The following is a 22,358-nucleotide window of genomic DNA, read 5'->3' as shown; positions in this document are numbered from 1 at the left end:
TAGAATGTCTTGCTTTTTCCTTATTTGGTCTTTAGACTATTCAATTTGACTACACCTGTGGTCTCTTCACTAGCCCTCATCTCCAGACTCACAAGCCCAACTAACCTCCAGTTTTTGTCTCTTATCAGTCCTTTGGAAGTTCTACTATGATCTTTTGCTCAACATGTCTAAGATCACCTCTGTCTTCCTCCTCCATAACTCCTTTTCTCAGGAGCATATGGATGGCTGATACTCCTGATACTTGCCAACTGCTCCAAGCCACTTTCTTATTTGAGGCTCCCACTCCCAGTTTTATTTCAAAATCATAGGCTCTGCTTGCAGAATTTCTCTTAATCTGGCTTCTGCTCTTCCTTCTCAGCAGCTACAGTAACGTTCCTTTTGCTCTTGCACTCCCAGTCTTGTTGTGACTCTATACACATAGAAATGGTGTTGCAAAAAATAATTTTTCCCATGCTTGATGTTGTTGCCCACTGTTTGTGTCTGCCAGGTTGCAGAGCCCCAAGGTGAGGCTGGGGCATCGTGTTGCTGACTGCAAGGTTTGAGAATTGTCTGGAATTGAAATAGAGCTCCTGAACAAGGGGCCAAAGCCAAAGGTAGAGAATGGCATTTTAGACCACAGTTTCAAGGTTACTCTTGGCCTATCTCACTCCTGCGTTGCCTCTCACTGAGAATTCAGAAACTTCTTTATTTCAACTTTCATGCTTTCAAATGATACTCTTTGCCTACGTGACCTTGCATACTTGGGATGCTCTCTCTCTGCACCAAGTCACAGCATATTCTCCTAAAAATTCCTCCTTAATATTCTCTTGAATTTGATGAATACAGAAGTGTTTGATGGATTTTGGGTTACCAACATGCCAGCATTACTGCGTGATACTCTGACTGATACTGATTCATTTTATCTTAGTATTCTCCAGACTATCTACATTTCTGTATTATCACTTGTCCTGCATTACCAAGTCACTGGGCTAAATCTCAGCATTTTTCTGTCTTTTTTTTTTTTTTTTTTTTTTTTTTATAGTATTTATCACTGTAGAGGCTTCCTCTGTGATTACTGGTCTTAAACATCAAAGGTATATAAATAAATAATGCTTTGTTGCAAATTCTAGCAAAGCAGCTCTTTGAATGAAAGCTTGAAATACAGGCAGGTCATCAGTGATCCAGCTCTGACTGTCAGCTTTCCCATTTCAAACAGGTAATGTTCAGACGTGGTTTATATGCCTGTGATTCTTCAAAATGACACAACTGTGGAGTTTTATGCACCTCTTACTCCTACTTATCTTCCAGTCTGATAATCATGGTGCAGTAGCCAAAAACATTGATAGCACTTAGGAAGAAGAGCTGAGACTGAGTCAAGTGTCAAGTAAATACACTGAAAGAAATTCTAATGTCTGCAAGTCACTGAAAATCTCATAATTAAGTACAGTGAAGATGAGATTTCACTTACAGAGATTCAAGCCAAAAACACTGTGAAAAATTACAGTTGAGAAAGGATGAATTAGCCAAAGGTGTCACTGAAAAGGAGATTACATCAGCTGCCCTTCTGGAACTTAATTAAAAAAACTACATTTCCAAATGCCTTGTACCAAGGAGTGCTTTGGAGCCATTTGGAGGCTAGAGGCTGGAGTAGAGTAATGGGGCAAAATGTATTTAAAAGTACCTGTGTTCAGTCAAAGTCCCATTTTTCAAAAGCTCAAGTCCTTGGATGCCTATCTTACATGGGCATCTTGGGGAGTCAGAAGCATGGGCACTTTCGGAAAACATTGCCTGGTTCCTACTTAAAAAACTAACCCTTTGCTAGACAACTCTCAGTGGAAAACAATCTTAAGGCACTTCGGAAAAGTTCTCCTTAAGTTTCTTTATGGCCTAAAAAAGTGTCTGGGGAGGAAACATTACAGAGAATTACTGTGAGAATTATTTTGCACAGCTATTCAGAGATCTGGTCACAGAAAGGTATACTTGAGAACTGCCAAAAGAACTCCAGTTCACCACCTGCACTGACCAGGTCTGCACAATTTTTGTGCAGGGAAAGTTAATCTGGAAGTCCAGTGTTGGTGTTCTTGGCTGTGATTGGCTCACAGGTCCATTGTTGGCTGCATTAACCCACTGTATTACTTCATTGGTAATTCTATCTTGGTGTTAATTCTGTCAGTTCACTTTAAAATTCCTTGTGGTATGAAATCCAGGTGCATGCTGTAGCAGAGCAGTGCAGTAATGAGAGGTCTTTAAAGGTAATTGCATACTCTACTATGTTCTGGAATTACTGTCTTGGGGCTTCCCAATCATTCTACAGTCTTCATATGCAGTATTTATTATAGTATTTGGTTTAAGATAAGACACTAATAGGTTACATATGTTTGATTAAGGAGCTGATGAGAGTTCTAGGGGAAAATCAGGTTTGAAGATCTGGAGGATTATTAATATTTAAGGTCTTCAGATACTCTCTTGCTGGCTCATGAAAATGTCATTGAAACACATTGTCTCACTCTGTTATTCATTTCCTTGATAAGAATTCATCCCTGAATAAAGGCTAGCTAGAAACTGAGAAAAGCCTGAAATGATCCCTCTTGTTTTAGATTAAGACCCTGTAGACAAATCTTCAAGAGTAAGCAACTGTGGAAATCCTTGGTAAAATGTAAATCTCCTTGCCAATGGCTGCTCTGGGCTCCCAGGCAGGCCAAGCTCCCTGGCACCATCAGGCCCTGTGGGTTCTGGCCATGGGGCAAGGGTCATTAGCACTGCTGGGGAAGAGAGGACACCTGGGAGAGGTGAGCTGCTGCCAGGCATGGATAGATATCTGGCAGGGCAGGGGTTTTCATGAGGTCTGCTCCAAACATCACTTGAGAGCTTGTAGCACTGAGTTAACTTGCTTGACTATTATATTAAAAGGCTTTTTATGCTATCTTTATGAAAATACTTGTTTCTTGCTACTGAACATCAAATACCTGCTACAGCCTCTTTCTTCTGCCTGGGCTTTCTGAGGGGAGCTTTTTTAACTCGCTGCTGCCCTAATCCCTCATTTTCCTTCTCCATCAGCCTCAGATTCCAGGCAGAGCTGAGGCACAGAGTAGCCATCGTTTGTGTCCACAGGTACTAGGAAATCATTACACGATTTCTGACTGCCTCAGCTCCTCGCCCTTGTTGTGCCTGGGGAAGAAAATATGGCAGAAAAAGTGATGAATGTGTGCATGGCTTTGAACTGGAAAGCCAAAGGTATCCTTGCATTTGCTGCTGCTTTAATTTATCACTTCCCTGCACAGCAGCAAGTACATTTCTAAATATTCACAGCTGGGCTACAGATACACCTGGTATGGAAGGTGTAACATTTATTCAAACAAGCCCCAGTTTCCACCCCCTCTTCACTACAAATGTGCTCATCAGTGAGCTCAGGTAGACTTGGGCCTGAAGCACTGACCAGATAGATACCCCAGCAGAAACTGAACCGTGTCCAACAACAGCTGGATATTTCTTATTTGCATCTGCTTTTTAACTTGTTTGCGGTTTGTTTTTGGCTCAGATGAATTATTCCGACTTTCCTTTCTCTGGAGAAACATCCATTGACAGCAGTGACATCTTGCTTGAAGGAAGATGGTGCTGAACAGAAATCACAGCTGCTGTGGGAAATGGTATGTTACCGTGCCCAGCTGCTGTTTGCAGCCAACGAGCTATTTCTGAGCAGGTTTCTAGTTTTAGACCAACGGAAACCTGTGATTATCAAAGAAGTTGTGAGAACCTCGTGAATGCCCCATCCCTGGAAGTCTTTAAGAACCGGTTGGATGGGGCCCTGGGAAACATGATCTAGTGGAAGGTGTCCTTACCCATGGCAGAGAAACTAGGTTACCTTTAAAGTTTCCTTTGAACACAAAGCATTCCATGATTCTATGAATTTAGCCATTACTGGGAGCTGTGAAAATTTCACCAAGGATACAAAATTGCCATGAAAAGATCTATGTATTTTCTAACTTCCAAATACGAAGTTACTCCACATGCATTTAATCACTGTGTATTTCTGTGTGTACGTTGTGAGCCCTGGGAAAACGTCCAGCAACCGAAGGAAAAACCGAAGGTTAAATGAGATCAAGTAACAATGCTTTGGCTTTGGACATGGAACATGAAGAAGAGTTCCCACAACTGAAGTGGTTCATGTGACAAGTGTCAAGTTTGTGAGTTTGAGTCTAATTTTCATACTTTCTTACATCCTTTCGAGATGAGCTGGCGTCTTTGCAAAGCTTATTTTAAAACAAGTTTCTTCTATATTGGGTTTTTATTTTTTATATTTTGATAAGAATGTTAGGATCCTAGAAATTTGTGGCAGACTTTCTATGTGGTTTTATTTTTCATATAATCTCCATACTGTTGTCATACTACTACTGTTTGTAGACATTGCTGGCTAACTTGCTTGAAGAGTCATTTTCACTCTACAGTGCTGAACAGTTGGCTGTACGCATTATATTCTGTACAGGATAACAGGATTCATCCTGTTCTATAAAGTAGATATAAATCATTTATTGGTTGGGAGTTAAACAATGTGAAATAAAGCAGAGTACTGGACATTTTTATACTTAATTCCAACATTTATGTCAACAATTTTCATTCAGTTCCCTCCATCTGTATGATTTATTTTTTATTTTTATTTTTTAAATCCAAAGATCAGTCTCTAGGTATTGTGCTGTGTTATCCCAGAGAAATCCCCATGAATGGACTGCTAGAATAATTTAACCATACATTGTAATTTTTAATCTTTTCAGGCTAAGGATAAAAATAAATTGATCTTTTAAGAAATTTACTTAATCATTTCTATAGCATATGTCTAAAAACAAATTCCTGCACAGAACAGATGGTTCATCACTGTTTAAATTCAGGCTTCCTCTTTATCAGGACAATTAATTTAACCTCTAGAACTGCCTGTTTCTCTCTGCTGGTTACAGAGACCTTTCTAAGCGAGGTGCCAAACTTAAGGTGAATGGGTCTGGATGATGATCCTCCATTTCTGATCACTTTACCTTCCTTTACCTATGTATAAGGATAGCAGAGACCAATTGAGCAAGCCGGAACTGTTCCAGGTGCTTGTCTGGGATAGCAGGGAGGCTCAGTGGGCTTCCCTGTAGGAGAGGATGCAAGATTAAGGGAGTGAGATGTGGAGGAGACCCTAGAAATAAGTACTTGGGGGGTGGAGCTGGGTGAAGTGCCTGCCACTGGGTGCCAAATGTCATAACTGCAACTCCATTTGTGCATGGTGAACGTGCATATTTAGGTTGGACTTACCCAGTTCTGCACCTGGAAAAGGGGGTAAAATAAACAGTGTATTCAAATGGAAGGACTTTCTCATAGACCAGACTTCTGTGCTTTTATTAAATTTCATTTGCATTTATCATGTTTATAGTAGGAGGAAAAATGATGGTTGATATAAGGTGCCCTAGGAACCTTAGGCAAGATAATGAATGCAGAGAATAGGATTTTATATATTTGGGTGTTTTTAATTTTAAGTTAAGTGCTGCTCATCCACATGTAATTAGGAAATCTTTAGCTTCAAGATTTTGCATTTTACTTTGATAAATCATGAATAGTAGTCTTGAGATAGAACAGTAACCTTTCATGGTTGTAATGGGCTCAAGGTGAGGCTGAACAAGGAAGTGGAAGATTTATATAACATAAGCTGCAGAGCTCATACAGTCCAAGCCTCTAAAGGTTTATAGTGGCAGAAATAACTTTGCAAATCCAGGAGGGGTGTCTGCAGATGAGTAGTACATCAGTACTGTGTACCAGATAGTGCACTGAGTAATCTGAAAGTCACAACTGCTCTCTAAAATTCTATGCATTCACAAGCTACACCTCATTAATATTTATACTAGAGTCTGATAAGACCTGCAAATATTTGAGTTTTAATTAGGAGACATTCTAATTAAGGAAATGTGTTTTTAAGTGCCATTTTGAGTTCAGCTGGTATAGACTGGACAGAAGTTGATTTTTCTAATTATTCAGGCTGGAAAAGCACAGTGATTCATGGAGGGATTCAGGAGTGCAGTATAAATCTAGCTGATTTCTTACAGACACAACAATAGAGGAATGTCATGCACAACTGTCATCTGGAGCCTTCTTTGTGAATAGAATTTGCATTTTGTCATGGTATCAACGTCCCAGTCTCCACTGTGCCTGAGAATCAGGAACCTCAAATTGTCCCTTGCATGGCAGCAGCTAATCAAGTTTTGAAGGTATGTTTTGCAAGGTAAAGTCTAACCAAAGTGCAGTTTCTAAGACCAACTTCAAATTCACTAGTGCTAAGAATTGTGAAGAGACACAGGTCATTGGCAAGCCTATAATAAGGTAATAGCAATTATCTCTGTGTGACAGTCCTCCTAGTGCCTTAGATTACCAGCACCACCTTTTATGTGGTAAGAAATAACAGCATCTGTAGGAACAGGGCTTGTGGAGCTGACTGAGAAGAGAATGGCTTTGGACTTTGATGATAGAGAAATCTGAGATGAATCCTCACCATACTGATGGTATATTTCATGTCTAACTCTGGACATTGTAGGATGTGGATTTCCCCTTTGCCTCTATGCACTTCTTCTCAAATACCCAGGTTTAGAATTCAGATTCATAAAAATACAAAAGTAGTGGACTCCAATTTCATTCTCTGTTCTTTGGTTAAAGCAGTGAATTTAGGTTATAAATATCTTCCGTCAATCTTGTCTGGATCTCCTCAGATGTTTTGAATGCGCTGCACAGTAGAAAAGAAGAATCATATTCCTTCCAGTTAATTCCCTTGGTAACTATGTAGCCAAAATTACATTTACTAGATTCAATAAGAAAAATTATCTATCTTACCCATTTTCATCACTTTAAGTTGCAATAGAGAGCTTATTAAGAGTGTTAATATCTGCAATTTTCCAGAGGCTAAACCAGAAGCAATTAGGGACCTTGTATGATACCTACTAAGTGCAAACCAGCGTATTATTGTTCCATTATTTCCTAGAGCTCCTATTTGAAACCTGGTAGAATATCCAATGAGCTGAATAAGTTGATCATAAGAATATAAATCTCACGGATTTCTGTCTCGTACAAACACTCCTGTTGAGAAACAAAGATTAGACACATGTCATGAAATAAAATGCTGCCACGGGTAGGAGTAGCTCTTTCAGTGGAGCCCATCACACAGCAAGTACTGGTGGAGATCACTATTTATTTTTTTAAGGTAAAGGCAGCATTAGAGGGTATTTAAATGGACATTAAGGAATTAGTGACTGTGATTTAATAATAATTTGTAGTTTAACAGATGAGTGGATCCCTAAAACATAGGGTGAAATAACTGGAATAACCGAAATGCTTGCTTGAAAATTTTCAAAGCACTTGCTTTATAAAAGTCAAATGAAAGACCAGTATCCCAAATTGTACTTAGAATAAGCATACAAAAATGTGTCAGTGTTAGGGGGTACTGCCTCATTAACATGAGGATGCTCCATTAACATTATCAGCCAGACAATGGCCACCATACAGAAGGTTATGGCAGAAGTGGTATATCATACCATGCTGCTGTCTTTTATGTTGTTGCAATGAAGGATTCTTCTTTCACTAACTTCAACCCACACTTCGTATTTAAAGGCAAGGAAATGAAGCTTCCAACAAAGCACTTTTTGAACATGACCACTCTTTCACCAGAAGAACAGAGGACGTTTTCTCCCTTTCAGAAAAGTGCTAGGGACTCCCTTTCCCAGTGAGCAGTGAGGTGAGAGGTTATATTTGCAAATCCTTTCTGAGCCCTGTGACACGCTTATGGTGTAGAGGCCTTACAGATCATCTGTGAGGCATACCTTACAAATCAAATCCCATCGTAAACTTTGACACTGTACTGCTTATGTAATCAGAAGCAGGTAGCCACGAGTGATTATCTGAGCTCTGTGCCTCCCACTGGCAAGCTACCTTCAGAAAAAGATGTTCTACTAGAGATCTGCTTGAAAGATAGGGAACTATAAAGAAGACATACAGTTACTTGTTTTTCCATAGATGGTTGCAATAAAATTTAGTTACTGGCAAATGTGCCATATGTATATGCACTAAGAAACAATAGGTTTTCTGCATTCTGTAGCTTTGCATTTCCTGGGTCTGAAGCCATGACAGCCATAATTTCATTGTTTGGCTGAGTTAATGTGGCATACGCAGGTATCAATGCTGCTTTCTCATGAAGACTGGACTCTTAACTTTGATGTTTTGTTGCTTTTCTTTCATCAGGTATAGGTTTCTTGGGCATAGGCAAAACTTTTTAGAGCATGAAAAGATATACTGGCAAGAATGAACATTCTTACTGGAGAGTGAGTGCTTACATGTTGTCAGTGGTACAGGTTTAGAGGGAACATAGCAACATAGCACAGAGAAGGAACTTGGAATGAGTATAAGGTAATCCCTTGAAAGACTGAGGCTATTTTAGAGGTCATGCCAATATATTCACCTTCTGTGAGGCACAAGGCTGTTCATTAACCACTTCATTATTACAGAAATGGCAGTGGTGATAAATTCTATTAATGCCCATCTACTTCCTAGATTTATGTGATTTAAACTTTCATTCCCCCACCAGACTCACAGGTGCCTCAAAGGTACTGTATATATTCAGCAGCCCTACGGAGTTTACATGTTTAATGCATGAAATTGCCCATGTCCAATCTCTCCTCTTTTATTATCAAGGCATAAAGTAATGATAAGTAGGAGTACCCAACTAGGAAAGGTGAGATCTCAGGTCCAAACCTGCCTAAGATAAATATTTAATAAGAAAGGGTCATATTTATTAATAATATCTTAATAGTATAGTCTTTAAAGGATAGAGGGGCTTTAAAACAGGTCTCATGTAGGTCTTCAAGCAGCCAGGCTTCAGGGTCTGCATTCTCCTTCTCTACAGAACAGTTAACTATTTCCACAGCACTGATTTCTCATTACCATGGAAAGTTTTGGACTAGCCCACTTGGAATGCCTGGACTCTTGGAATGTAGCTATTCTGACAAAATAAACACGGTCAGCACGGTTTAATGGTCAGCACACTCCTGGTTTTGGCCAGGGTCAGCCAGCACAAACCTCAGTAATACCTTGGCACAGTTTAAGTGTTTACACCCTTCAATGTCATCTTCCATGGGCAGTTTGAAAGTGGTTTCTCATCTTTGGAAATGTTAGAGAGTGTGGCTATGACATCAGGAGTTGTGCCATGCCATGTTAGGCATGTTTGCATGGGTTACATCACCCCTGCATTTTCTTATAGATAAGGGCAAGGCTCCAATCCTGCTGCTTTCAGACATCCCGCTCAATCCCTCATGTCTTGACTTCATGTCATGATGTATCCTTTTCCTTCAGCTGTCTGTTGTGAATAGGATCTGCATAGTGTGCAGATTCTTGCTGAGTTACAAGGACGTGAGTTCCTATAGTTGGATGCCAAGCCCTGGGAGATACATCCCTCTCTGCAACATTTCCTGTTTCGGTCAGTTTGGTCTGCTGCTAGATAAGACTGATCATACGAGATACACCTGTGCTTTGTCTGTGAAATTTGGACACCCAGGCTGAGGGCTCCCAGAGATATGGAAATAGGCAGTGTTGGGAAGTTCCATGATGAGCACGGTCATGCGTATGTACTCTAGAATCCCAGGCATAAGGGATTACCGTGAACACACTGTATCAACATAGAAGCATGAAACATGGAACTTCCTCTTGGTTTCCTTGGTAAGAAGCACATTGATATTTGTCATGGAAGAGTCTAGTCTGTGCTTGGTGTGCAATGCAAATGTTTCTTTCTACTTCATTTCCTGCATAATTAGTATAGGCTGCTATAAATCATTCTGCATAGTCACGACATTGCAGGACTTTATCATTTTTGTAGGCCAGAGAGAGTCGCTGCAGTTCAGACAGAACAGTTCTGGCCTACTAGCTCAGCAGAGAAGATAACAGAGCACAGGTAGAAGAAAAAACCTTACCTTTTTAAAAACTGAGCCAAGGAAATTGTCTCACACATGCACATTGAAATCTTTACTGATGCTTAAAGCTTAGTTCACTGGTACAATGCTGACGTGGCTGGGTGGAGTCTTTGACATCTCATTATCTCGACATAATGTCACATTACTCTGATGCACATTCTGTTGTTAAAATGTTAAAATAACTCTTCATTATGTGAGATACTACTGGTATATTTAAACATCATAGAGTCACAAAACCTGCTCATAAAACAAACATAATCTAAACATATGTCAAGTACTCTCAAAATTTGTACAAAATGATCTGATGGTAGCTGGTGTCATTACATTTATGAGTTTTGGACACAATGCCATATAGCAGACTGTCTGTGTGTCATCAAGAGGAGAGGCTGACTTTAAGTAACACTACAGGAGAAGAGAAACAAAAGAGAACCAAATGAGTCATTTTTAGAAAACAAAACTGGACATCTTCTGGTATACTCAAAGTTTTGCAAACTCTGTCTTAAAAATCTTTTAAGGAAATAGTCTCCTTTTTACAATGGGAAGTTAGAATTTATAGTTGATAATTATGATTTATGATCCATAATGTCAAATAGTAAAGAAATGAGTATGTTTCTGAACTCTTAATCTTTTCAGCCATTAGATTTGGGAGTTTTTGTAATGCATAATATTGATTGATGTTGTTTGTCTATGTGATGATTAAATCCTGAAATCAATTTGGAGTTACCTTGTTGCAAATTGGTTTTGTAAATAGATCAAAGAAGGATTTCAGAATGACTTTCTCCTATTTTCTGTTGTGCTTGTCTAATAATCAGAATAAAGAGGATTTTAGTAGATGAGGCTGCTTTAAAGTGGATCATTGGTAAGATACTACACTACGCACACATCTAATAGATAGCAAGTGAATTGATACTACATTTTATTTGGGCTATGGGGAAAAGATCCCTTTTCATCATAGATTCTACATGTAACAGAAAGACAGAACTGATTTCACTATCGGAAATCACACTGCCTCTAACCTGTAGGAGTTTTTTCTATTTCTGAAGAGTTGGAATAAAAAAAACCAGTGATAATTGTAATTTAAAATGAAATAGGCAGCAGTAATGACATTGCACAATCAGAGAGTAGTGGTTTTCCAGGCAAAAAATGCATTTAGAATTACACAGTGGTTGTAATTATATGGATCCTTTTCCTAATGCAGTACTCCCACTATTCTAACTTCCTTATACACTGACGTTTTTAATGAATGTTGCTATTGCACACACAAACCATCACTTTGATGCTGAGCCTCATGGAATTGGCTTGAAAACTCACCTCTGTGTGGCTTCAATGATCTTAAGAGGAAGGGAGGGTCCATGCCCCGGTATGCTTAGAGGAGGCCATCTGTCAATCCAAACTTAGAGGCCTGGGTTGTTGCAAGCTGGGAGTGCAGTGGATGGTGATAAACCTGTGTTTGCATTTCAGATGACAATTTTACATAAAAGGAACACCTATAAATAGTTTATGGGGAGTTAATTAATGCTACCAGCATGTTACAGGCATAAATACGTAGATACAAGCACCCCAACAGAAGGCAGTGGGCGGGGATGAGCTATTGTTTCAGACAGCCTGTTCACCTGGTGGACTTACTCCAGCTGGCTACAGCAATTTATTAAAATGTCTATTAATAACAGAGATAGATGTAAGCTAAACTTATATACTCCAGGTGACTATGGCATTCCCTACAGAGATTGGGGTGTATGTTTGGATCATCTCAGCATGAGCTGTGTGTAAAAGTCACATTCGCTGACAGAGGTGCCAGGGCTGCTGCTGTAAAAGTGGATGGTGAGCGCAGGTGCATTATTGGAAGAATAGGATGTAAAGCTCAGCTATATGCACACAAGGGTCTTTCATGGCCCTTCTCTGCAGTGAAGCTGAAGAGAAGCACTGACTTCTAGTGATCATAAAACACTGACACAGTGTTTTTGCAATGAAAAATATCATGGGCAATTCATGGAGCTGACTGAGGAGCGAACTCAGTCAATCCCTTCACCATTAATATAAAGACCTGTTCTTCCCCTCTGTGACCCAGGCACTGCACAGCAGACGCTTCTCATTTGGTTTAGTAGGAGAGAAGGAGTATGCACTTACCCCCAGATAATCTCCAGCTTGTTCCTCCTCTGCAGATAGGAGATAGGGATGTGCACTGCCTGAGGGTGAATACAAAACTTAAACCAGTTTTCCTGGTGTATGCAAGGACACCACCTCACAGGCTATTTGCAAAATGCAACCACGAATCTTCTATTAAAAAAAAAAAAAAAAAGAAAAAGAAAAAAGAAAGAAAGAAAAAGAAAAACAAATAAATACTTAGCTTTCTATTGCTTTGGCAAACATTTTAATTCAGAGCTTACTATCTTCATCTGAGCACCCTAGCTGGGGAAGACCGGTATTCCTACATTTTACAGAGAAGCACCCTACAACTCTCCTCTGCCCACCTCCATGCTGAGGTGCCTATACGGACACAGTGTGGCTGAGGTTGGAAGGCACTGATGAAGGTCATGTGGTTCAACCCCCTGACTACCACATCAGCTCGGCAGTACTGCTGCTTGACATAAAATCACTTCTGTAGATTAAATCCAGTTCCCTTGGCCTAAACTTGTACTCCTTTCCTACATGTTTGAGACAAAAGAGGCTTGCAAACAAGGTGTCCTTGCAAACAAGTTGAGCAGAGGCTTCCAAATTCTTCTTCGATTGACAGTTATACTAACTCTGTAAACTCTTACCAAATGTGGCTTATCAGAAAGAAGAACTAGTTGAAACTCACCAAATAAGGCATATCAGGAAGAAGAACGAGCTGAAAACAGAAGATGTTGCAGTGGTCGGTGGACAACTAGAACTTAGGAACTTCAGATTTACTGCGCAGGCTTAATAGGCTAATTAATGTTAACTTGTCCATCCTGGGCAATATAAAGTTAGCATTAATTGCACATGCAATGTATGATACACAACGTGGTGACATATATGGGGGAACATTTATGTGATGGACTGATAAGTCTGTAACCTCCAAGAACTTCAGCCAGTGAGGAAAGGAGGAGTGACACTGCAGCTGGGAAGTAGGGATAAAAAAGCAGCTGCAATCTCTGATGGGTTGAGACACCCTACTGGGAAATTAACCCAGTAAACTCTCCCTTTATTCAAATGAAGAATGATAAAGACTCTCCTCCATCTCTTTTGGGATAAAGATAGTTCAGCAAGCATATTTGAGCAAAAAAAAAAAAAATTCCCAACATATTACAATGCAGGTTTGTGAGTTACAGGGCAAGTAGAGATGGACATGTGTGTACTTGGGGGAGAGAGGGCAGTGGAATGCAGACAGAGAAAAGCAGGCTGTGTCAGCCTGGATCAGCGTTATGTCTCCCTGAAAAAAAGCAGTCCCTGATTCTCCAACTTTCCAGCAAAGCTTAGGTAAGCATGTTTAGAAATGCTTTTTCTAACCGGGGGGAGAGTAACCGGAAAAGTATGCTTTAAAATGAATAAGACAATTTCACTTTTTCACAAAAGCATTTTTCTGAATCTTGTTATAAGTGATCCTGTAATGCCTACCTACATAATTAACCTCTTGCCCACTTAGAGTTTTTCTTTTGTAAGCCTGCATCTGCTGCTGATACACATGGGTAAGATTAATCCCATTAAAAATGTTATGCTAATTAGAATTTGCCATTGACCTTTCATTTTTGTGTAGACTGTGGTTTGCAGGAATCTTTTTCACTTATGTCATAGTAATTCCTCTGCTTAGCGATTGCTGCACTGTTTTCTTCAATAAAACAGTTGGAAAGTTGCCTCTGATTTTTGTGAGATACACTTGGGTTCCTGCTCTAAGGGCTTCCCATTATTTTCTGAGGATTCCAGAGGGGCTGGAGACCAGATTTTCTTGGGTCCGTTTTTTTCCCACATGCTAATCTGTAAGATACACAGGCAAAGGAATGAGTCCAAACCACAAACACATCTCGCATCATCTCACTCCTATCCTGTCTTTCATGTGACACCGTCCCTACTTTTGTTACTGGGGCATCTCTATGGCTTATGTGAGTGGACTTCTTCCTGGCAGAACTTAAAGCTCCATCTACAGTATATGGCTGGATTTACAATGGAAATTTACAGTAGGAATTGCAAAAGAAAGCCCACTGGCAGAGGAAAAATGCACGGGTCGGGAGAATAAAATAGGTTTTATTATCATTATTATTTCTTCCTTTCAGGAATGAAATGGAGGTGCCATTATTTTAAAATGAGGATCATCAGACAATTTAGCAGTCAGCACACTGTAAAGAAAACAAGAGGTGTTAAAGCACAACAAATGAAAGGGCAGGCACTTTCCAGAGAAGGAAGTAAGTTACTGTGGAGTATCTCTGTAAAGTAGAAATGTAGTCCATAAAGCAGAAGTGACTGCTCCTTAAAAAAAGCAGCAGGAATTTTTATCTTCTTTATACTGCACACTGCTTCACCAGGTGCTATACTATTTTGTTTTTATTACACATTTTCTGTGTGTGGGAGTTCATTCGTGTGGGGAGCTTGTAGCATTAGACCAGACATGACTGTCTGGTGAAAGATACCTTGCTAGCACAAATGAAAATAGAGATGAATCTGCTTTAGGAGGAAAACATGGGAAAGAAAGTATTATATTTTCAAGAAAAAAAAAAGACCAAAAGACCAGAATTCAGGATACAATTACGAGGAACCAGATTTTGATCTCATCATCAACCATGAGATGTGGAAATAACAATGGTTTAAATAATAAACCCTGATGATGATGCTGAAGAGCTATTGCAGATTTCTACGTCAACACTACTGAGATCACACATTGACCATTCATTTTAAAATCTGCCCTTAGAAACAAGAAACTCATAAGTCCTGCTTCTCTTTATAACTGCAGTGAGCATTCTGCCCAGCCATACCACACTCATTAAGGAAGAGAGTCCTTGTGATAAAGCTTTCAGGCAAGTTGTTTCAGGTTATCATAGACAAAGCAGAGCTTGTACTCTGGCAAAGCAATATCTATTTAACTTTGCCAGTGTATGCAATCAGTCTGTAAGCAACTTCCTTCTCTTCGAAGCATAACAAATAACTACACTGGTCATTAGGCAAAACATGGCAAACTTTTACTTCTTTCTGATTATCTAGGAACTCATTATCCTCAAAAGAGATGTTAAGAGTTTCTCTGGCCAGATTCAGCAATAGTATGAAGTCAGGCAGAGCGTATCATGATACAGGAAAGCCTATGCTGTGGAGGAAATAATGAATGTTTTGCCATTCACTCTGTACTTAAGATTTTGCTAAGAACTCTCTTGGGGACAGTGAGGCATTCTGCACACTAGTGAGACTATTCTGCTCACGTTCATTGCTATTCTAATTCTCAGTTTTCTTTCATTTTTAATGGCTAGCAAAACAATTTGGTCCATCTTCTGTGTATTGCTGGCGTGATCCTCAATGATTTACAGAATTATTCCAGCTCAAGTCAATGTAAATGTATAGACTTCAACAGTTATCATCTGAAAATGTATGGCAATTAATTCAGCTGCCACCAACTGGTATTACTTGATGGAACCAATTCAGGAGCGTGTGCACATATTATTTTCATAAATGCTTGGATTTTCAGACCTTACCTTTCCTTATGTTCTAATATTAACATTACGTATCAGATAAATGTACTACTACTTCAATCCTTTATTGTACCTAAATCTCATTGTGTGTTACTTCAGTGCTTATTAAAACAGAAGCATGATTTTCACTCTTGGTAGCAGAAGTGTTGTAAAGTGTCTGTTGTTTTGATTCCATGGAGTTGAATTAAAGGCTCTGAAACAAATGTGGAAAGGTGCCTGTATGGCTCACGGATTAACATCTCACTCACCTAAAAAAAAAAAAAAAAAAGATTTGGATCTTTAGGATGTGTACTGTGACATTCCATGTAGTCACTTTGAAAACTTTACCTCAGGTTATTTTGATGACAGACCTGTGTGGTATTTGAGTTCTAGTGAAAAAGGTGCATAGGACGGAATTGAAAATAGTGTCAAAAATCCCAAAGAGTCCAAAAAAGACAGAAGTCAGACATACACCATCTCTGACAAGCAGGACTGCTATTTGCTAGTTGGCTCATACTGGGAGGGTGGAGTATTTGGGAAGTGGAAAATTAAAAAAGAAAGCTTTTCATGGGTGAGACTTTCTCTCTCAAAATGGTCTGTGCAGTGAAGTAGCGGGAGAGGTACTGTGCGGCCCAGCAGCACCACCTTGTGTGTAAGAGCTCACTTGGCTCTGCATATTGACATTGCACAGCTTATAGTGTTCTTAGCACTGCAGCAGCATATCGTATCACACGTGTAGAAAATGAAGCATATATCAGTTCTAGAGGACCTGATGCTCTTCCCATAGCCAGTAACATGCACACCGCCTTGTGCGTTTTTGATGTTGTCTTCAGGCCTGTATAGGCAATAGGCTGCTTTTCCAAAAAGCTTTTCTCTGAAAAGTTCTGTGAAATATTTACAGTATTTACAATGGAGTTGAAAATATTCTTGTTGAGAATCCGTTATCACCATAAAGTAAGTTTGATTCCCTAAATAATCCACAAATGACTGTGTAAAACTTACCCAGATTTCACTGAGGCTGGAACAACTTACCCTATGAGGACAGGACTGAGCGAACATGAATGCTGGAAGTTGCTTCTATGTCGAGACTTAAAACTCAATCTAAATACTGTGCTCCTGTACTTTTTCTGTGCCCTGTGTACCTGTCCCTGTTGTCTGGGATAACTGTGAAAAACATAGCATAAGCTGAATTAAGAATCATAGAGTTATAACAGGCATGACACGAAGCCCTGCTGCTTGCAACTAGTCCATGCCAAGGTCTACACAGCCACATTGCTATCTTCACCTGACTTTAGCAGAGGTAATTGTCTGGTATGATTGTGCTAGCTGTAGTCACAGAGCTGACTGCTGAACAAACATATCTTAGCCAACATAAGTTTAATATTTATCCAGTGGAAAAGGCAGTTTCCTACCAATTCTTCTGTCAGCAAACTCAAGCCACTTAGATGTAGAAACTATGCAAAGTTATTCCATTTTGTCCTTCCTGTTATTAAATAAACTCGTAAGTGTTGACCCTGAAAGGAAAATAAAACCACTTACTATAAGGAAAGTGATGAAATCTACATTAGTTGATGGAGAGGTGAACATTTGTGTCTGAAAGCTTAATGCTGGTCAATTTTGGTGAGGGACAGGCTGTTACCATGAATTTACAAAAGCTGTCTCCTTTCATATCAATATAAACCTGCATTTCTTCTTTCCTGAGTTACACTGTTGGCTAGAGCTGAAAATGGGCAGTTGTCAGTGACAGATTTAAATTACTATTCTTTCTGTATTGACACTAAAGACTTTTGACAGGATAGATTAGATCATCAGTGCTGTTTCTCTGATCAAAAATAAACTCAATAGCAAGAAAGTCTGTGCATCCTTGATTCTCTACTATTACTAAAGGCCTAGCTCATGCTGTTTACTTATGCCCATTTAAACACAGCGAATCATACCCTCTTACACTGAAGGCATGTCTGTCTGCCTACAGTCTGCACCACACTTTATATGAGGAAACTAAGCATCCACTGTAATTAAAAGTTATTCAGAGTCAGCTACAGAAGATAAAATCACTCAGGAGGCTGTAGGAGGCAGGTATACTTTTGCTAATGCCATACATATCAAGAAGCCTGCCTAGCTAGTGCTACTGCATTTTTTGCATTGGCTTTCTGTGTTGCCTGGGCTGTTGAAGCACTAACTGCTACCTCACGTTTTGGGTTGGCCTTAACAAGCTTTCATATTAAATATAGTCTGACTGTTAGTCCTGTTTCATGTGTTGCACAAGGAAACTCGGAAACATCTGCATCTGCAAGATTTTCTAGCTAGTATTCAAAATCTATTTGATGGCTTTGCAACAGAAAATATGAAATGTTGTTGCAAGTGTTGGATGAGGACTGACTTATGGTGAGTCAAAAACTATGAATGGCACATAGCTGGAGGCATTCAAGGCCAGGCTGGATATGGCTCTGGGCAGCCTGGTCTGGTGGTTGGCAGCTCTGCTCACAGCAGGTCATTCTGTGACTCTATGAATCTATGATTCTATGAATACCCATAACTCCATGACAGTTGTAGTGCACTTCGCAAAATCAGGTTTGTAATTCTGTTTCTTGAATCCCACTTCTCCAGGCAGCATTGTTGAACGTGGAACCATTTCTTTCTGCAACTGTAGGTACATTTTGAAACTATTTATTTCCAAAATTTGAAGGTCAAGAAGGAGACTGGGAATAGTTAGTATGAGTACAGTGGACACTGTATACATATATATAGAACTAGCAAGGCTTTCAGCACTGCTTCCTGTAACGTCTTCATAGGCAAACCAGTGAAGTACAGACTAGATAAATGGGCAGTGAGGAAAACTGGCTGACCTACAGAACTCTGAGGTTTGTGGTCAGAGGCACGGTGTCCAAACACAGTCCAGTAACTGCAGGTAACTCCTGGGGGTTGATACTGGAGCCTACATTATTTAATATCTTCATTAATGACCTAGATTAACCTAGAGAAAGTTAACCTGGGATAGACCTGGAACACAGTGGACCCTCAGAAAGTTTGCAGATGATAGAAAATAGTGAGGAGTATTCAATCCACCAGCTGGGAGTGCTACCATTCAAATGGACCTTGACAGGCTGAAGGACTGACCAGAGAGGAATCTTGTGAAATTCAGCAAAGGTAAATGGCAAGTCCTGCACCCAGGGAGAAATATCCCAGACACATGCTAAAGACTGATCAGCTACAATGCAGCTTCGCAGAAAAAGGCTCTGGGGAACTTTGTGGAGATCAAGTTGACCATGAACAATCAGTATGCTCATGAAGGAGTTTCACCAGGGAAAAAGTGAAACTTTTCACTGCTAATATGTCTTCTTTGCATTAACTTCATGTGTACTTTTGTGCATATGGGAAAAGCCTGAGTTCATTCCTGAGCATCTGTTTTTATATTAGACAGTGAAAGACATGTCAAGGCCATATATAATTTTTTTCATTTTCCAGTTTTCTGTTTGTTCTCTTATACACACTTTTTTTGTGGCAAATTATAAGCTGGTATCTGATACTGGGATCTCTCTTACAAAAGTAAAATAAAGTTAGGAACACTCTTCCAGAGACCTCGATAAGTGGCTCCAAGTCCTGGTAATATAAATGGGTGCAAGCAGCTACACTTCTACTTCACATTTGCACCAAGGCAGTCTTAAGTTGGATAAATGCTTGCAGTGGGGCTGCACAGTCCTGGAGGTCTAGCTGTGGCCTGCTTTGTTTCTGTGAATATTGCAGGACAGCTGTGTTATTCATTTACAGTGGTTGTTGCAGGAAGGGTAAACCAGGAACGTATTAGCTGCCACCAGGACACTTTGCCTACCCACTGTTCTTTGTTTTCCTAAATTAAGGCCAGGAACTATAAACAAGATACTGGTATCTAAATCAGTTGTCATGTAGCCTGTGTGTCACAGGGTCACAGACTCAGTGTTCTTGTAGTAGAGCAAAGCAAGAGGCCAGACTGAGGAAGAGATGATCAGTCTTGTCTGCATAACTCACACTCCTCTGGTCAAACGGGAGGAAGGGTGATAAAGAAACCTGGGAGCTGTAAGACACAAGTGGGATCTGACTTGTACTTAAAGAAACTAAATATGTACATCTACAAATGTCATGAGTTTTGTGTCTAAGCTTCCATTTTAGTTAACTGGGAGTAATTTTAATGTAATCCTCTAGAGCTAGTTGGTCAGTAGGCCATTTCTGCCTGGGCATCTATAATGGCATGAGTCTCCCCTGCTGTCATACCTACCTGTCTGTGATAGCTTAGAGCATCACGGAGATGATGACTGGAGACACTGGATGTCTACATTTTGTTGCTGTATTATTTCCTGGGCACAGAGCACAGTGAGATATCCAGCCAAGCCAGTGCCTAATAGGGCCAGAGGAGTAAACCAGCTGCTCCCAAACAAGATATGGTGCCAACTAAGATGTCCTTGGGTGTCTGAGACACATGCACAAGCTGGCAGATTTGTCACAGGATATATGGAAGATCCATGATTCCCTAGAAGGAGAGCTGTAGCAGATGTGGTAGACTCCAGGGCATCTCAAACAGCATGGCATGTGTGGACAATTGGATTGTACTCCCAGTACTTTTCTCAGAGAGGAAATGTTATCAGCCAGCACACACTTAGTTGCACAATGGAATTTATCTTCCTTTTTCTCTGCAGTAATCTTTTTTTCCTGCTAGAGGTGTCTCTGCAGGTAGTATTTGCATAAGTATCATCCTTCCGGGTGTCTGCAAAATCTTTACTTTGTCTCTTCTTTCATGTCATTTTGCTACAGAATTTTTTTTTTTCCTTTCTCCACCAGCTGACTGGAGATCTCCCAGGAAGGAGAAGAGGGAGCAGGAAGAAGAGCAATTTTGTGCATGGATGGTAAAAGTTGCCAGATGAAGAAATATGCATTCTGGAACTGCAGTAAGACCTGGTATTTGCTCACCAACACCTTATGGCTGAACACATGAATAATGAGTGCAACAATGCTGGCAGTAACTCAAATGGAAACTGGGACTTACGGTAGAAGGAAAAAGAATTACAAAAAATAAAAATAAAATCAAAGGATAAAAGAGTTAAAAAAGATAAAAAGTTTTAAAAGATAAAAGAGTTCCTGACCTCTAAGAACACTGCAAAAGGAAGCATGGATGCAGAACATTGCTCTGAGCTGTAAAGTGCTCCCCTGCAACCTCCTGCGCCACACCAAACAAGTCATGATCATCAGTATGTTGGAGACCTGTACTTGTTCATTTATTTTCATCAGCTGCAAATATTAGGAAGAGACAGTTGCCAGAGAGGAGTTGCTCGACAGAAAAGTCAGAAAATTCAGAAAATGAACATCTCAGAGCCCAAACCATGCAAACAAATCAGTGGCCTCGTCTTCTATTCAAGCTATCTCCATTTCATCTGTAACATAGAGTTTGCTAGCTCTTATTGTCACTTTCAGGCTCTCCTGTCCCAACTTAATGTAATAATAAAAACAGGTACTTTTTAGTCTATTTAAATGGCATTTAAAATATTTATATTGCTCTTTCAAAGAAAAATAAACTAAATTTTGGTCAAAACTATTATAATGATGATATATTAATCTTGGAAACTGCCATCTGTTGTAATTTACTTTGTGCTTTGACACTACTTTCACTGTGAAACTGTCTTCATTGCCAAAAGCAAAATATCATTAAATACTCATACTTTTCTTGTGTTCTTTTTTTAAACTAAATTTTGCATTCAATTTAGATTCATGCTACACTGACATTTCAAAGCGGAAGATGTTCAGAGACCAGTTTTAGTACTACAGCTATAATTTACTCTGGATGGTATTACAGCCTCTATACGTCAGCAGCTTGGTTTTCAGAAAGCACTTTAGGGCTTTACTTGCCTGCTCTGTGGATGGATGGCAAGCTTCGTGTCCACACAAGAGTTACCTACACCTTTGAGACTCTACACACAGCAGGAGATGTATATTTACTGCTTGGGAGACTGCTTACAACCACAAGTCTTGCTGTTCGGCATGAGAAGAGTGAGATTTTGCTTGTTTCTTTGTTTTTGTAATTCACCTCATGGTTTCTATTGTTTCAAACCTTCACATAAGCTGTTCCCAGATCCCGAGGAGAAAAACAACAGCAAAACTCATTTACAGCTCAAAGAAAAGGATTTTTTCTCTACTCAAGTTATGGTAAAGCTGAGGAAAAAAAGGTATTGATATTTAGCCTCAGGAGCCACTTGGTCTTACTGCTGACCTTACTGCTTGCAGATTTGTGCTGCACAAAACCCTACTGGCTACTTTTGTTCTTTGTTGGCATAAAAAAAATGCTGAGAAGGTTTTTTACTTCCCTGTCATTTGTCATCTCCCTCCTCCTTTCCAACTCCTGAAATTCATCCTTTCCCTCTCTGTCCAGAACAGTAAAACATCTATTCATCTCTTTTTTCAAGGGCACTAGATTTTCAAGTCAGCCATTTCCTGCATTCCCCTAGACCTGGATGAAAATGAGAAACTTGTACTAATGGAAGAGAATGAAATTTCACCATTCATTTCATTCCACATTTAAATGAATAAAAAATGTACAAGGCAAGAACCCAAAGGTGGCATGTTAGGACATTAGCCCTGCTATCAGCATTGGCATCTCCACTGGAAGATTCCACCTGTTTGATTGCATTAGATGCTTATGCTATAGAAACAGACTTGTTAGAGTGTTAGAAACTGGTAGGACTAAGTTTGGGTATTTGTATGTGAGTGCACTTCTTTGTTGTATGTTAGTCTTCCAACTGGATGGAGGAAGCTGAAGGAGAATTGTCTTTGT

At 39.7% G+C, this 22,358-nt stretch overlaps 1 long non-coding RNA gene across 1 annotated transcript; it reads left to right on the top strand.

Moving 5' to 3' along the window:
- The first annotated feature begins 59 nt into the window (after positions 1-59).
- On the top strand, positions 60-21,420 carry LOC121106662. The gene is made up of 3 exons (XR_005839425.1): positions 60-4,163; positions 6,051-13,391; positions 20,375-21,420. It is a non-coding gene; the product is annotated as an uncharacterized LOC121106662 (long non-coding RNA).
- The last annotated feature ends 938 nt before the right edge of the window (positions 21,421-22,358 follow it).

The sequence above is a fragment of the Gallus gallus genome, chromosome 1, assembly GCF_016699485.2.
Source record: "Gallus gallus isolate bGalGal1 chromosome 1, bGalGal1.mat.broiler.GRCg7b, whole genome shotgun sequence".
In the NCBI taxonomy this organism is placed as follows: domain Eukaryota; kingdom Metazoa; phylum Chordata; class Aves; order Galliformes; family Phasianidae; genus Gallus; species Gallus gallus.
Note: the sequence above shows the minus strand (reverse complement) of the source record. Positions and strands in the feature narration are given on the sequence as shown.